This window comes from Lethenteron reissneri, unplaced genomic scaffold (genome assembly GCF_015708825.2).
Source record: "Lethenteron reissneri isolate LAM-NWPU_2019-01 unplaced genomic scaffold, ASM1570882v1 scaffold_121, whole genome shotgun sequence".
Lineage (NCBI taxonomy): Eukaryota > Metazoa > Chordata > Hyperoartia > Petromyzontiformes > Petromyzontidae > Lethenteron > Lethenteron reissneri.
This window is the reverse complement of record NW_026890904.1, coordinates 468,027-484,447: the sequence shown is the minus strand read 5'-3', so window position 1 is coordinate 484,447 and position 16,421 is coordinate 468,027. Positions and strand designations below refer to the sequence as shown.

The following is a 16,421-nucleotide window of genomic DNA, read 5'->3' as shown; positions in this document are numbered from 1 at the left end:
ACATGCTTGTTCCAGCATCGGCACATCCACCCAACATCATGCATGCACGCCAGGTCCAAGCAAGAACATCTGCTGGACTATATGCGATGGAAGAAACGAATGAGGTCCAAACCTCCCCAGAGGCCCAGGCTAAGAAAAGTGACAGGCCACTCTCACCATCTACAGCCTCCCATGTCAGCGAAGGATGAGACCTACTGCAGACTTCGCTCGGAGGTTCGGAGCGCGGTGCACTGCTGCAAGGTGGTTGCTGAGGAGATGGAATATGCCTCAATAGCCCGCGATCACAAATCACTCTTTAACTCCATCAAAAAGTAACTTTAAGTGCCACATCTATCACCATCATTAGGCGAAAGAATGGTGATCCGATCTGCGACACCCAAGAACAGGTTTGCAGATTTGCTGAGCATTTCCCTGAAGTTTTGGGGAAGGAAAAATCCCTCAGCCCGGAAAACTTCATGGGGCAAATTTGGGATGACCCTGTTGAGGCTGCGGTGCCTCCAATATTGGAAGAAGTTGTCACCCACTGAGTGTCTCGCAGAGGTGTCATCTGTTGAGGAAGTACAGACGGCGATACAGAGTCTGAGACAAGAAAAAGAAACGGTTAGAGTTAATCTCCCAAGCGAAATGCTGAGGGAGGGTGACGTTTGTGCACAGACTGCCCGAGATGTGGACCACTGGACAGGTTCTGCAGGATGGGAAGGATGGCCTGGTGGTCCCCCTCTTTCAGAAGGGGGACCCGCACAGACTGTATCAACTACAGGGGCATCTTCCTCCTCAGTGTGTACTGGGAAAGATCCTGGCAAGGATCATTCAACATTGCCTTACCAGGCAATGTGGTTTCAGGCCAAGGCAGTCCTGCATAGATGCCATATTTTCTGTCCATTTACTACAGCAAAGGTAGGGAAGTCCAACAGGACCTACATCTCTGCTTTATTGACCTGATCAAGGTCTATGATACCATCAATAGGCCTGGGCTGTGGGTTGTTCTTCGTGCTTTTGGAGAATCTGATTCTCTGCTCACAATAATTAAGGGCCTTCATGATGGTGAGTGGGCCCGCGTAAAACTACATGGCCAGGAGTCAGAGCCATTCCCTATTCATTTTGGGGTGTGACAGGGATGTCCTCTGACTTCCGCATTATTTAACATCGATATAGACCACATAGTTCGTGAAGCCTTCATTGGTTGTGTAGTGACTGTGAATGTCACTGTGTGGTGCCAGGCTTGCAAAGCCACGGCGGTTAATGTGTTGGCATTACGTGTAGCTCGCTTACTGGGCGTCGTAACAGCCCTAGCAGGGCTTGGGTGAGCGCTGGTCAGCGCGGAGGCACCACGTACAATGTGAGGTGCGGGCTCCCGGTGAGAGAGCGAGAGGGAGTGTCAGCCAGCCAGGGTGACGTTGGGGCATGATACGCTGGTTGACCTGCCGACACGTGACCGGGCGACATTGGAGGGGGGGGGACACCGGTGGACGGGGGCCATTGGGCGGTCACGTGGTATAAAAGAATTCTTGGGAGCCTTCGGGGAAAGCTCGAGAGATCTAGAAGGTGGGCGGGCGAGGGCGGAGCCAGCCCCAACCCAGACGATATAACGGGGGCCCGTAGGGGCTCGTGTTCTTTGGGTTGGTGGTGAAGAAGATCCACGTCGGGTTATGAAGCCTCAAGCCACGCGGTCCAGGACCCAGCTCGTGGTCCAGACCGGGATAGCAAAACCGTGTCTAGTTCTGCCGTAGCGTGGTTAGATGGGCGTTCAACACCCAAGTGTAGGTTAGTTTATGTTGAGTTGGTGCAATAAATAGTGTTGCTCCCAAGACAACGTCTGCGACTCAGTTGGACTCACTAAGTTGTACCAGAGGAAATTTCCATCTGGTACAGATACCATGGGAGGCTGATTGATGCCCAGGTGTTTTCAAGGGATGGCTCACTACTGGTCAGCTATGTAATGTATGCTGATGATCTGGTGATTGCTGCTCACTCAGAGGAAGAGGCACTGCTGCTGAACCTGGAGCATGCCACGAAGAGTTGGGGCCTTACTTTCAGCCTCACCAAAACTAAGCGCCTGCATGGATATGTTGTGCCATCAGATACTCTACCCAACAACTGCTAATGGGGATGGAGCAGTTGTGGAGAGAGAAGAAAGTTGTCCATACCTGGACAGTGTGCTCATGACTGGCTCCGGTTTGACAGCAGAGGTCTCGCTCTGAATCAGTCAAGCGGCATTATTATTTTCATCGGCTGAGTAACACTTTGTGGAAGCTACCTGGTCTGTCGCTCCACACGAAGCTTCAGGTCTTCTCGGTCACAGTAATGCCCTCCCTTCCCTATGCTTGCGAAACGTGCACCCCCCTAATGGACATCTTCCGCCGATTAGAAACATTTAGGCTCGCTTGCCAACGATTCATCCTGGGCTTAACCAGGCTGGATTGTGTGAAAATTTCACAAATCCTGAAAAAGATCTGGACACAGTCCCATCGGTGAGCTCCTCTGGAAGGCAAGGCTGCATTGGCTGGGTCATGTAGCCTGCATGTCCAGCCACCGCATGCCTGAACAGCTTTTGTTCGGCTGGATAGACAGGGCTAAACGGTCACGGCATGGGCTCGAGAAGAGATGTAGGTCCTGTAAATTTGCCGTTGACTGGTACGAGCAGTGTCAAGATCAGCCTCTGTGGAAAATGCTCGTGAAGGACGCTGCTACTGGGCAGTTGGAGGCAGTCGCCTCCAGCAACAACGAGGGTAGAGGAGCGATGCTCAAAACAACAATCGGAGTGCCGGTCGGCTAAAACACAGCGAGTTGGCACAGTAGGGGACACAGGTGGTGCATCAGCCAGTCATCTCAGTCAGTTGACCCGTGGCACATGATGGGTCTGCCCTGTGACCTTCTTCCAGTAGGCGTTCAACAATTCACGTGGCCTTAACATGCACCTAGCCTGGCACAAGCGACGTGGTGACGTCAACACTACTTGTGGTGAATGGCGGTTGTTGTTGAGTGGATGATTGAGTGGATGAGTGAGTGGATGAGTGAGTGGATGGATGAATGAGTGGGTCACTGATTGAGTGATTGGGTGGGTGGATTAGTAAGAGTGTGAGTGAGTGGTTGGATGAATGAGAAGGTGAGTGAGTGCGTGAGTGAGTGGGTGGGTGAGTAAGCTTCTTGATGTCTACACGCACCACGGGTGCTGGTGGTTGTGGCTGTGAGAGTCCTCAGCAGCCTGAAGGAATGGGCCCCTCTGTGGACTCATACCACTTGGTTAGTTAGCAACCATCATCCATCAGACACTACACTATACACCACACTACACAATACACTACACTACTATACAATACGCTATACACTACACTATACACTACACATTCCACTACACTGTATACTACACGACTATACACAACATTATACACAATACTATACACTGCACTACTAGACACTATTAATAATAAAGGTGTTTGGGTTTAGATCGCGTTATTTATAAATGTGTCGTAACCCTCCACCACCCGACACAGCCAATCAGTAAAAAAGTGTCACGTTTGCAAAGGACAAAATAATTCACTTCTTTAGCCCACCGGTGTGTTGAAGAGTGAATCAACATCATTTAAAATTTGAGTACGACGTTTCGCTGGTAATTACATCCAGCTTCATCGGGCAATTTGCCAGAATGGTAAAGCCCGCCCATTGCTCCCGGTCTTAAATAGAGCAGCAGCAGGGTGACGTCATCATTTAATTCATTCTGGTGCAGTGATTCGAGATGGAGAAGGGGAGGGTATTGTAATTATATAGATTGGTAATCATTCAATTGTTATTCATTGGTATTTGTTTCCCTTATAAGGAATTGTAATTGTATTATATATCTTATTTATTTAATAATACGCTTCCAGGCCGCACTAAGCCTGTAGCTGTCAGAGCGATTAAAGTCATTTCTATTTCTCTCAATTTCAATGGGTTCTCTAATTAGTCTTGGCCAGTAATAATTAGTTTCACACTACACTTCAGCGTTATCAAAATCAATTGAGTGTCCTTGTTGACAAGCCACTGCCGACAGTTGTGTTTGAAATAATTTAATGTTTCTTTGGTGTTCTTTTAGTCTTACGTTGATGTTACGTCCCGTCTGTCCAATATAGCATCTGCTATACACTACTCTATACTATAGAATACACGACTATACACTACTATGCACTCCACTATACACTGGTCTACTATGCACTACACCATACACTGCACAACAATACACTACACTAACCTATACACTACACTACTGTACAATACAGTATAAAGTACACTATACATTACACTCTATAATCGAGGTTTTTTTGGGTTAGATTTCCTAACTTTATGCGATCTAACCCAAAAAAACCTCTTATGGATGATATTGGTCGCGAAAACCTACGTGTTAAACACGATACACTGCTATACACTAAACTACTATGCACTACACTACTACATACTACACGGTACACTACACTACTACATACTACACTACACAATACACTATAATAATATACACTACACTATACACTACACACCTTGATCTGGTGTCCGGAGGAGAGGGCTGAGTGATTGATCCACGCCAGGTTTTCCACACCCCACCCGATCGATCCAACGTGGTGTTTGGTAAAGGCTAGGATCGCAATCACCAGCATCACCATCATCAGCACCAGCATCAGCAGCATCAGCAGCAGCATCAGAATCATCAGCATCATCATCAGCAGCATCATCAGCATCATCAACTGCATCAGCATAATCAGCATTAACAGCTCCATCATCAGAATCATCATCAGCATCGTCATCATCAGCAGCATCAGCATCATCAACATTATCAGCATCAGCATCGTCAGCATCATCGTCAGCATTATTAGCAGCACCACAAGCATCATCACCAGCATCATCACCAGCATCATCATCAGAATCATCATTAGCATAGTCAGAATCATCATCAACATCGTTTGCTTCAGTGTCAGCATCATCACCAGCCTCATCAGCATCAGCATCATCATCGTCATAAGTATCATCATATGCATCATCATCAGTATCATCATCAACAGCATCATCAGCAGTATCAGCATCAGCATTTACATCATCAGCATCTACATCAGCAGCATCAGCAACATCACTAATGATCATCATCATCAATCAACATCATCGTCGTCATCAGCATCATCAGCAGCATCATCAGCATCACAAGCATCATCATCATCAGCAGCAGCATCAGCAGCATCATCATCAGCAACATCACTGATGATTATCATCATCAGCAGCATTATCAACATCATCAGCATCATTATCAGCAATCAGCAGCATCAGAAGGATCAGCATCATCGTCAGCGTCATTATTGGTAATAACAGGTGGCCGTGGGGGTGCTGGATCGATCAATATAATTCATTACATACACACGGCGAGTTGAGATGGGTGGTAGACATTAAGCTGACTGTGTGGAGTGACAAATGTGGAAAACAGAGAGAGAGAGAGACAGAGGAGAGACAGAGGAGAGAGAAAGAGATGAGAGAGAGACAGAGGCGAGAGAGAGACAGAGGATAGACTTTTGACTTGTTAACAACTTTATTTGCCTCCAGCAGTAACAGCACTAGAGGCGATTCCGATACGAAATACAGTCACCAGCAAACAAATAACAAATACTATAAATCCATGCGCTGTGGCGCTAAACTCGCCGTGCACAACGCAAGAGAAAAGTCACGTGGTGGTGGTCATCGTGCACGCCACGGCGACGAGCGAGCACTTCAGAAGGTGAACATGCGGGTGCCGTCCACGCTGGTACAGAGGGCTTTTCCGACCCCCCAGTATTCGAAGAAGACGTGCTGCACATCACTGGCATGTTTGTGGTATGTGTGCTCCAGCTGGAGCCGCGTCTTGAGTAGGCCCCGGAACACTGGAAGCACAGAGCAGCCGTCAGTGTCACCTTCCAGCATCTTTTTTCTCGTTCTGTACACCGCCATCTTCGCTTGAGCACAGGCGAAGTTGGTGAGGTCATGGCGCTTGTTAGCCAGGTAAGGCACCCCATATACGAAGCTGCTGTTGTAGAAGGACACCCCCAGTTTCCTGAAGATGTCCCCCAAAAGGCGGAACATTGGTTTGAGCCGCTGGCAGTGTTAGTACTGGTGGGGCAGATCCTCCCTGGCACCGCAGGAAATGTACAAGTCTTACCCCCGATGGCAAAGTGCAGTTTGCCAATTTCCACTGGAGGTCACCGCATAGTTTGGCTACGAGAGACTTGTACATTTGTTTCCACTGGGGGGCAGCCAAAATGAGGGGAGAGAAATTATCTCTCCATTTTGTGTCCGGTAGGTCGGCCAGGTCCCGGGAATGCAGCGCCTTTACACAGCACGTGTAGAGGGCTTTGTTCGGGCCGCTCTTCAGGGGCACGTTCCTGCAGCCTGGGAGCTTCAGTAGCTTGCCAGAATCGCTGTGGCCAGGGGGCTGCGCGCAGGAGAAGCACAACTTGGAGAAGGAGGGGTGGGGGAGGGCCGCCACCATCCCCCAGTACCTCCAGTTTCAGGTGCAGCTCCCTCATGGTCCAGAGCACGTCCCGCAGCAGCTTCTCCCCGGCGAGCATGAAGCGGAGTCCCACGGTGCTAGCAATCTCAGCTTCGGTCTTCCACTTGCACTGGTGGGCCTGCACGAGGTCGAAGACTGTCCACAGCCCTGCTGATGTGAGGCGTAGAGCCAGGGTCCTCTCTTCTCTGATCCCCTGGAAGAGGCCGTTGCAGAACAAGGTCTTGTTCAGGAAGAGTCGTAGGGTACGTGCGTTCTGCTCCATTCGAAGCTCCGCCACACGTCCAAGAGGCTCTGGTAATAACCTGGCAGCCTCGTGGAGTCGACCAGGCTCAGGTCCATAAGGAAGAGCTCCTTTCCATACCCCTGAGAGACAGGGAGACAGCAGGGTGAGGGCTGGCAACTTCCAGGGTAGCTCCTCCCGGTCGTACAGCAGCCGCCTGACGTCCATGAGCCTGAAGCTCATGACCCTGACGGCGACGTCCACCAGACCCTGGCCACCCTCGCCCACCAGTAAGCAGAGAACGCCCGGCCTGAGCCAGTACTTCCCATGCCAGACCAAGTGGGCGAGTGAGCGGTTGACTCTGGTGAGTAGCCAAGCAGGAGGCTGGAGGGCCTTGGTCCTGTGCCACAGCACGGATGCTGCCAGGGTGTTAGCGATGAGCACTCGGCCCCTGAAAGAGATCTGCGGAATGAGGCGTGATCATGTCAGCAATTTAGCCTCGATTGTATCGGTCAGCTCCGTCCAGTTGTTCAAAGTGACGTGTGGTTTCCCCAGGTAAACCCCCAGGTACTGGACTCCATTGGCCTGCCAACTGACTCCTGGGAGCACGGAGTGAACGCCGCCTCGCGACCCCAAACACAGGCCCAGTTGACCCTGAGGAGGCCCTCTCGTACACTGCAACCGCCTGGCAGAACGTGGAAACGTCATGCGCGTCATTGAGCACGACGCATATGTCATCTGCATAAGCCGAGAGCCTGACGACTGTGTTCTCAGGTCCCGGACCTTGAGGCCAGATAGATTCGTCTGAGGTGGCATAGCAGTGGCTCAATGGACAGGGTGTACAGCAGCCATGTCTGACCTCCCTCATCACAGGGAAAGGGGTGCCGAGCCGCTGGTTTATTTTCAAGAGGCTGGATGTGCCCGTGTACAGGAGCCTAACATGCGAGATAAAGACCTGGCCGAAGCCGAGCGATGTTAGGAGTTTGTCCATCCTGTCAAAGGCCTTCTCCTAATCCAAGAAGAGGAGGCCCAAGTCCATGTTATGCGCTTCTGCAAGGGAGATTAGGTCACTGACCGTACCGATGTTGTTGTATATGCACCGGCCGGGGATGCAATACGACTGTTCCAACAGGATCAGCTGACCCAGCGCTGTCTTGAGATGGATTGCCAGCACCTTGCAGAAGATTTCATAGTCGGCGCACAAGAGGGAGGACACGGGTCGTCAATTCTCGACGAGGCGCAGGTCTCCCTTCTTGGGTAGCAGGGAGACCACCGCTCTCCTGCAGCTCTGTAGGAGTTCACCCTTCTGCAGGCCTCTCCGTCAACAGTTGCAGTAGTGGAGGGCCAAGCTCATCCCTGAAGGCCGCGTGAAACTCAACCGGCAGGCCGTCAATCCCTGGGGCTTTTCACAGCGGTGTAGAGCACCTGCAGGGTAACGGGGCTGTCCAGACGATCCTGCTCGGGGACTCCTAAGGTAGGGCCCCCGTTCAGTAGCTCCTGGACAGCCTCGTCGTGTATGGTTTTGGTGGCGAAAAGTTGCGAGTAGAAACCCCTGGCGGTCTTGGCGATCTCGCTCTCAGATGTGGCTGTTTGTCCATCTGGGGTTCGCAAACTGGAAGTTGTGTTGGTGTTGGCCAGTGCTTTGTTTAAGCGGAAGAAAAACTTAGAGGGAGAGTCCATCTGCGACAGGTGCTGCATCGTTTTTCACACAAAAGTACGATGTTCCTGCTCGTTCGTGATGGACCTGAAAAGTCGCTGCATCTCCAGTAGCGTCTCACCCTGCTCTGTGCCTTGGGATGAGCTCAGCTCCGCCTCTATCGCCAGCAACTCGTTCTGCAGTTGGCGCGCCTCTTCGTTCTTGGTGGCGGCGTGCTGGCTCATGAACTGCTGACAGAGAGCCCTGACCTGCGCCTTTGTGTTGTCCCACCGTAGCTGGTAGGAGCTGAAGCTTCTTTTGGCAGGCAGCCACTGAGCCCAAAAGGCTTTGAAGGTTTCCCTGAAGTACGTTGAGTCTCCAGTAGGCGCTGTGCTGCTCCGCTCTGGGAATTCGCAGTAGCATGGAGACTAGGTGGTGATCGGAAAACCCGGAGGGAACGATTTTACTGTCCCCGAGCAGGTTAACGCTGCTGGCATTGATGTACAGTCGGTCGAGCCTGGCAAGGCTTATCCTGCCTTGGAGAGCCGCAGCGGCTGGATGCTGTAGTCGCCACATGTCATGCAGATCCAGTCTTCGCACGAGGTCGACTAGCGGCCGTGCGGATTCACGTTGAGGTTCAGTGGTGTTGCTGTCGAGAGCTGGGTCGAGGGTGCAGTTGAAGTTTCCGCCCACGACGGTGAGCACGTCGTCCATGTCGTCTGTCGCAAGCGCGTCCCGCAGCGCGCCGAAGAAGAGCTTCCTCTAGCGGGCCCTGCTCGGCGCGTATACGTTAAACCACCTGAGGCTGGAGTTATTCAGGACGAAGTCGACAGAAATCAAGTGACCTTTGACAATGTATTTTAAGGAGACGTTCTCTAGCGCAAACCACGAACTGAGCACAATCGCCGCGCCGGCGAGGTTGTCCTCGGCGTGGCTGAAGGAGGCCCCGGCCGCCTAGAAAAGGCTGGCGTTGAGCCTCCAGAGTGGCGTCGAGGTGAGTTTCCTGGAGGAGAGTCACATCTGCTTTGTGTTCCCCAACAAAGCGGCAGATCTGGTCCCAGCTCTTGTCGCTGCGAGTGCTGTTACAGTTCAGGTGACGAGGTTGAAGCCGTCGTCATCCTCGTCGTCGGTCGGCAGTTTTGCGCGACCGGCCGCCGACTCAGCGGCGTGCTGCTGCAACAGCTGGCACTCGTGCTGTGGTGCCTGCTGTTGCTGCTGCTGAGGCTGTGGTGGCTACTGCTGTTGCAGCTGCTGATGCTGCCGCTGCACAGGCTATGGCGGCTGCTGCTGCTGTTGCTCCTGCTGCTGTAGCTGCTGCCTCTGTCGGTGCTGCTGAGGCTGTGGCGGCTGCTGCTGCGTGATGTTAGTTGCAGGCTGCACGTTTTTTTCTTTTGGTTTGCCCGTGCAGTTTGCACGGGCATGGCCGAAGCCACTGCACATGTAGCAGCGTGGCAACGCGGTCGACGCGTACATGGTGTAGGTGTTGCCTTCCGTCGTGTACTTAAAATTCACATTAAATTCACGTGCACCAGTTCTGTGTCCCCTGTGTGCAAGGGCAGCATGATGATGCGGGACACAATTTTGCCGAACCGCTCAAGGTCTCGTTGTAGGTCAGCAGTTTTGAGGAAAGGAGGGCAGTTGGAGAAGAGCACTTTTTGCGCGGGGGAGGTGTGCATTGCACAAATATCTCCCCCTTAAAGGTGAGCCCCGTGGCGATGACTAACAGAGAGAGGGAGAGATAGGGAGAGATAGAGAGAGATACAGAGAGAGAGACAGAGGGATAGGGAGACAGACAGGGACATACCTGTGTTAGGATTTCCCGTAGTGATGAAGTTTACAACGGAGTTGACTCTGCTATCAGCTAAGTGTGGTCTGTAATCAGTGATACCGTCCGGACCTACAGAGAAACATTACATTATAAATATTGAGTGAGTGATTGGGTGAGTGGGTGAGTGAGTCGGTGAGTGGGTGAGTGATAGACTGAGTGAGTGGATAGGTGATTGAGTGGGTAAATGAGTGGGTGGGTGATTGAGTGGGTGGATGAGTGGGGAGTGAGTGGATGGGTAAGTGAGTGATTGGGTGAGTGATTGAGTCATTGAGTGAGTGGGCGAGTGAGTCGGTGGGTGGGTGATTGAGTGATTGGATAAGTGAGTGGGTGAGTGAGTGGGTGATTGTGTGGGTGAGTGGGTGGGTGAATGAGTGATTGGGTGAGTGAGTGGGTGATTGTGTGGGTGAGTGGGTGGGTGATTGAGTGATTGGGTGAGTGTGTGTGTGGGTGAGTGGGTTATTGAGTGAGTGGGTGGGTGATTGAGTGATTGGGTGGGTGAGTGAGTGAGTGAGTTCATGGGTGAGTGGGTGGGTGAGTGTGTGGGTGATTGGGTGTGTGGGTGATTGAGTGAGTGTGTGGGTGAGTGGGTGGGTGGGTGAGTAGGTGGGTGGGTGAGTGGGTGGGTGGGTGAGTGGGTGAGTGGGTGGGTGAGTGGGTGAGTGGGTGGGTGAGTGGGTGAGTGGTGAGAAGATGCATGAGTAGGTGAGTGAGTGAGTGGGTGACTGAGTGAGTTAGTGATTGAGTGGAGAGTGGGTGGGCGGGTCATTGAGTGATTGGGTGAATGAGTGGGTGAGTTGGTAGGTAGGTGGATGATTGAGTGAGTGGATGAGTGAGTGTTTAGGTGAAGGAGTGAGTGGTTGATTGAGTAGTGGGTGAGTGGTGAGCGAGTGGTAAGTGGTGAGTGAGTGAGTTGGTGAGTGAGTGAATGAGAAGTGAGTTAGTGGGTGGCTGAGCGAATTGGTGCGTAGGGGGGGGGGTGATTGATTGGGTGGGTGATTGAGTGAGTGGATTCTTGAGCGAGTTGATAAGTGGGTGAGTGAGTGGGTGAGCAAGTGAGTGGCGAGTGAGTGCATGAGTGACTGAGTCGGTGAGTGAGTGGTGAGCGGGTGGGTGGTGAGCAGGTTGGTGGTGAGTGACTGGGTGAGTGAGTTGGTGGCTAAGCGAGTGAGTGGTTGGATGAGCGAGTGAGTGGGTGTGTGAGTGAGTCAGTGGGTGGGTGAGCGAGTGGGTGATTTAGCGAGTGGGTGAGTGGTGATTGTGTGGTGATTGTGTGAGTGAGTTACTGAGTATGTGCGTAAGCGAATGGTAGAGTGAGTGAGTAGTGAGTAAGCAAGTGAGTGGGTGAGTGAGTTGGTGGCTGAGCGAGTGGTTGGGTGAGCGAGTGAGTGGGTGTGTGAGTGAGTCAGTGGGTGGGTGAGCGAGTGGGTGATTTAGCGAGTGGGTGAGTGGTGATTGTGTGTTACTGAGTATGTGCGTGCGTAAGCGAATGGTAGAGTGAGTGAGTCGTGAGTAAGCAAGTGAGTGGGTGAGTGAGTTGGTGGCTGAGCGAGTGAGTGGGTGATTGTGTGAGTGGGTGCGTGGGTGCGTGGGCCAGTGAATGAACGAATGGGTGAGCGAGTGAGTGGCTGAGCGAGTATGTCGGTCATTGTATGAGTGACTGAGTGAGTGAGTGGTGGGTCAGTGAGTCAGTGGTGAGTCATTAGTGAGTGAGTGGTGAGTGAATCACCTGTGTACAAGACTCCAGCTATCGGTGATGCATTCCTCGTTCTTCTGGCCATCACTCTACAGACAAAGACAAAGCTGCTCCAGGTAGCCTCTAACAGGGCTGTAGGGGCAAGTGCTGTTACACAGACCCAGCTGCAGACAAAGCTACCTACCCGCAGATAGCCTCTAGCAGGGTTGTAGGGCAAGTGCTGTTAGTAGTAAGTAGCAGCACCGATGAAGGCTACCGACACTGTGGCACACACAGAGGGGGTGGGTGGCCAGCACCACGCCCGGCCGCCTTTGTCTCCCCAGTGGCGATGTTTAGTACACCACCATCACACCTACTCACCCTCTCACCAACCCAGCCACTCATTCAACCACTCACGAACCCACTCACTTACCCACCCACGCACCCACTCACTCAATCATCCACTCATCCACTCACCAACTCTCCCAGACTCGCACACACACAAACTCAGACACACACATACAGAGACTCACGCACACACAGACTCATTCATTCACACACACACAGACTCACAACACCAACCTCCATTCGCCACTAAGTGGCAGTGACGTCACCATGGCGGTTGTGCCAGGCTATGTGCACCTTGAGGCCACGTGAAGTGTCGAACGCCCACTGGCAGGAGGTCACGGGGCAGACCCAGGTGCCATGGATCGACTGACTGGCTGATGCACCACCTGTGCCCCCTACTGTGCCAATTTGCTGTGTTTTAGCCGCCCAGCGCCCCGCTCATTGTTGTGAGTCGCTCCTCTGCCCTCCGTTATTGTTGGAGGGCGACTGCCTCCAACTGCCCAGTAGCAGCGTCTTTCACGAACCTCTCCACAGAGTCCGATTTTGACACTGCTGGTACCAGTAATCGGGAAGTCCACTCAGCTCCACATCCTCTTGTACCATATCACTCCATGTTTTCTCTAGCCTGTGCCGTGGCCATCTAGCCCCCTCTATCCGGCCAAACAAAAGCTGTTTAGGCATGCGGTGGCTGGGCATGTGGGCTACATGACAAAGCCATCACAGCCTTGCCTGCCGGCGGAGATCACCGATGGGAATTTGTCCAGATCTTTCAAGGATGTGTGAACTCCTTACACAATTCAGCCTGATTCTTGACCGCGGGCCATTGAGGCAGATTCCATCTTCTCAGCAACCCATGACCACCACCCATCCTTGTAGCACCTCACGGCTCTCCGAACCTCTGAGCGAAGGCTGCAGTAAGCCTCCTCATTCTCTGATGTGGGATGCTGTAGACGATGAGAGTGGGCCTGTTGCTTTTTCTCAGCCAGCTTGAACGCCATCGCAGCTGCATGAGCCACAATCCAAAACTTCACCCATGTCCTCTAGACATCAGAAGTAGCGGACGATGCCAATCCCAGCTGCAAGCGATGCTGAAATTTTTGCTTGCAACTTTCATCGCTAGCTGAGACCATGCCACTAAGGGTTTGAATGGTGTCCTGGTTGTGCACCCACCACCAGAGTGGAAGAATGGCAGGCGCATCTTACAGATGACAAGTCGATGGTCAGAGGGCAGATCAGCTCCACGGTAGGTCCTGGTGTCAAGGACATGGGCTCGCATCCGCTGTTATGTCACTATATAGTCCAGCAGATGTTCTTTCTTGGACCCTGCATGCATCCACTATATTGTGTGGATACGCTGATGCTGGAACAGCGTGTTGGTAATTACAAGCCCATGGGCTGCACAACGTTTAGCAGCCTCCTACTGTTGTTGTTGAGCTGATCTGGCCCATGCCTGCCAATCACTCCAGACCAGGTGCCAGCATCATGACCAACTCAGGTATTAAAGTCACCCAACAGGATGACTATATCCCGAGGGGCCACTTTAGCTAGCACCTGTGAAAGGAAGGCATCTGACTCATGGGCCTTACCTGCATCCCTCCACTGATGGGGGCATAAGTAACCACGATCACCACTCCTCGCCTCTAGTTGATGGGAAGTGAGCCCAAAGTAGCCTGGGGCTTACGGCTTCAAACACCTCACTGCCATGCTCCCATGCCCCATTCATTATTTTGTTCAGAAGAGCCAATCCCTGTTGTATGGCGGTCTCCTGACACAAGTAGAGGACTGTTCACCCCTGATGGTGACAGGAGCCAGAGCCGGTCCACCGGACCACCTGAATATCACAGAGATCCAGGCGGTACCGGTCCAGCTCCCAACAGAGGAGTGGCAGCCTCTCCTCCACAGTGAGCGTTTGAACATTCCACATGGCCACCTGCAAAGGCTTTGTGCTGTTTCTGGAGGAATCCAGAGGGTAAGGATTCAATATCCTGGCTCCGCCAAATTGGGTTTGGCCAGAAGTCATTGACGCCTGTTCCCCCGGGCCTCAAGCACAAACTTTGTTTGATCTTTTGTTACATTGTTTACGCAGACATACTCAGACACTCGCAGACGCGGGGAGAAAGACATGGGGAGAGAAAGAGACACGGGCAGAGAGAGAGAGAGACACGGGCAGAGAGAGACACGGTGAGAGACACGGGGAGAGAGAGACACGTGGAGAAAGAGACACGTGGAGAAAGAGACACGTGGAGAAAGAGACACGGGGAGAAAGAGACACGGGGAGAGAGACACACGGGGAGAGAGACACGGGGAGAGAGACACGGGGAGAGAGAGACACGGGCAGAGAGAGACACGGGGAGAGAGAGACACGGGCAGAGAGAGACACGGGGAGAGAGAGACACGGGCAGAGAGAGACACGGGGAGAGACACGTGGAGAAAGAGACACGGGGAGAAAGAGACACGGGGAGAGAGACACACGGGGAGAGAGACACGGGGAGAGAGATACACGGGCAGAGAGATACACGGGCAGAGAGAGACACGGGGAGAGAGAGACACGGGGAGAGAGACACACGGGGAGAGAGAGACACGGGCAGAGAGAGACATGGTGAGAGAGACACACGGTGAGAGAGAAACACGGGGAGAGAGAAACACGGGGAGAGACAGGGGAGAGAGACACGGGGAGAGAGACACACGGGGAGAGACACGGGCAGAGAGAGACACGAGGATAGAGAGACACGGGGAGAGAGACACGGGGGGAGAGATACACGGGGAGAGAGAGACACGGGCAGAGAGAGACACGAGGAGAGAGAACCACGAGGAGAGAGAGACACGGGGGGAGAGAGGGACACGTTGAGAGACACGGGAGAGAGACACGGGGAGAGAGACACGGGGAAAGAGAGACACGGGCAGAGAGAGAGAGACACGGGGAAAGAGAGACACGGGCAGAGAGAGAGAGACACTGGGAGAGAGATACGGGGAGAGATACGGGGAGAGAGAGAGACACGGGTAGAGAGAGACACGGGCAAAGAGAGAGACAGGGGAGAGAGACACACGGGGAGAGACACGGGGAGAGAGAGACACGGGGAGAGAGAGACACGGGGAGAGAGAGACACGGGTAGAGAGACAGGGGAGAGAGACACACGGGGAGAGACACGGGGAGAGAGAGACACGGGGAGAGAGACACGGGGAGAGACACGGGCAGAAAGAGACACGGGGAGAAAGAGACACGGGGAGAGAGAGAGACACGGGTAGAGAGAGAGACACGGGTAGAGAGAGAGACACGGGCAGAAAGAGACACGGGGAGAAAGAGACACGGGGAGAGAGAGGGACACGCTGAGAAAGAGACACGGGTAGAGAGAGAGAGACACGGGCAGAGACAGACACGGGGAGAGAGAGAGAGACACGGGCAAAGAGAGACACGGGGAGAGAGAGACACGGGGAGAGTTTTAGTTATGATGATAATTAATTACTCATTCACTTACCTCCACCACCAAAACCTCAAGTGGTGTTTGTGTGTGTCTGTGTGTTTCTATTTGTCTGTGTGTCTGTCTGTGTGGCTGTATGTTTCTATTTGTCTGTGTGTGTGTCTATGCGTAAGTGTCTGTATGTCTCTGTGTGTGTATCTGTGTATTTGTGTTGTGTTTTTGTGTGTCTCTGTGTCTGTGTGTGTCTGTCTGTGTGTCTGTATGTCTCTGTGTCTGTCTGTGTATTTGTTCGTCTCTCTGTGTGTGGAGTGCCTCTTAGTTTGAGTTGGTTAAACACCCCCAGAATGTCAACTCGGCGTTGCTAGGACGTTCAGTGCCATAGAAACTACAACCCACACAGCCACACACACACCCTGTCTCTCCCTCTCCCCGTGTCTCCCCCCCTCTCCCTCTCTCTCCCCCTCTCCTCTTTCCTCCCCCCCTCTTCCCCGCTCTCCTTTAAGATCATAGGAAAATAAAAAAGATGTTCAGTTTCTTCGGCATTTTGCTTCGGTCATTATGCCGTTTTTCACCATCATCACACGCCATCAATCATCATCACCACCACTACCCAACCATCATAACCAACACCCATTACCCTTCATCATCGCCACCACCCATCACCAATCATTATTACCACTTCCACCACCATCCATCATCATCACAACCCATCATCACCACCACCAATCATCATTACCACTACCACCACCACCACCACCCATCATAAGCACCACCCATCATCATCACCATCACCCATCAT

General features: G+C 52.6%; 1 long non-coding RNA gene across 1 annotated transcript; it reads right to left on the bottom strand.

Annotated features, from left to right (window-relative positions):
* Positions 1-3,163: 3,163 nt before the first annotated feature.
* Positions 3,164-15,956, bottom strand: LOC133361731 (uncharacterized). Its single transcript, XR_009757412.1, has 5 exons — positions 15,680-15,956; positions 11,910-11,965; positions 10,160-10,252; positions 4,512-4,606; positions 3,164-3,223 (listed from the first exon to the last, which is right to left on the bottom strand). It is a non-coding gene; the product is annotated as an uncharacterized LOC133361731 (long non-coding RNA).
* Positions 15,957-16,421: the final 465 nt, after the last annotated feature.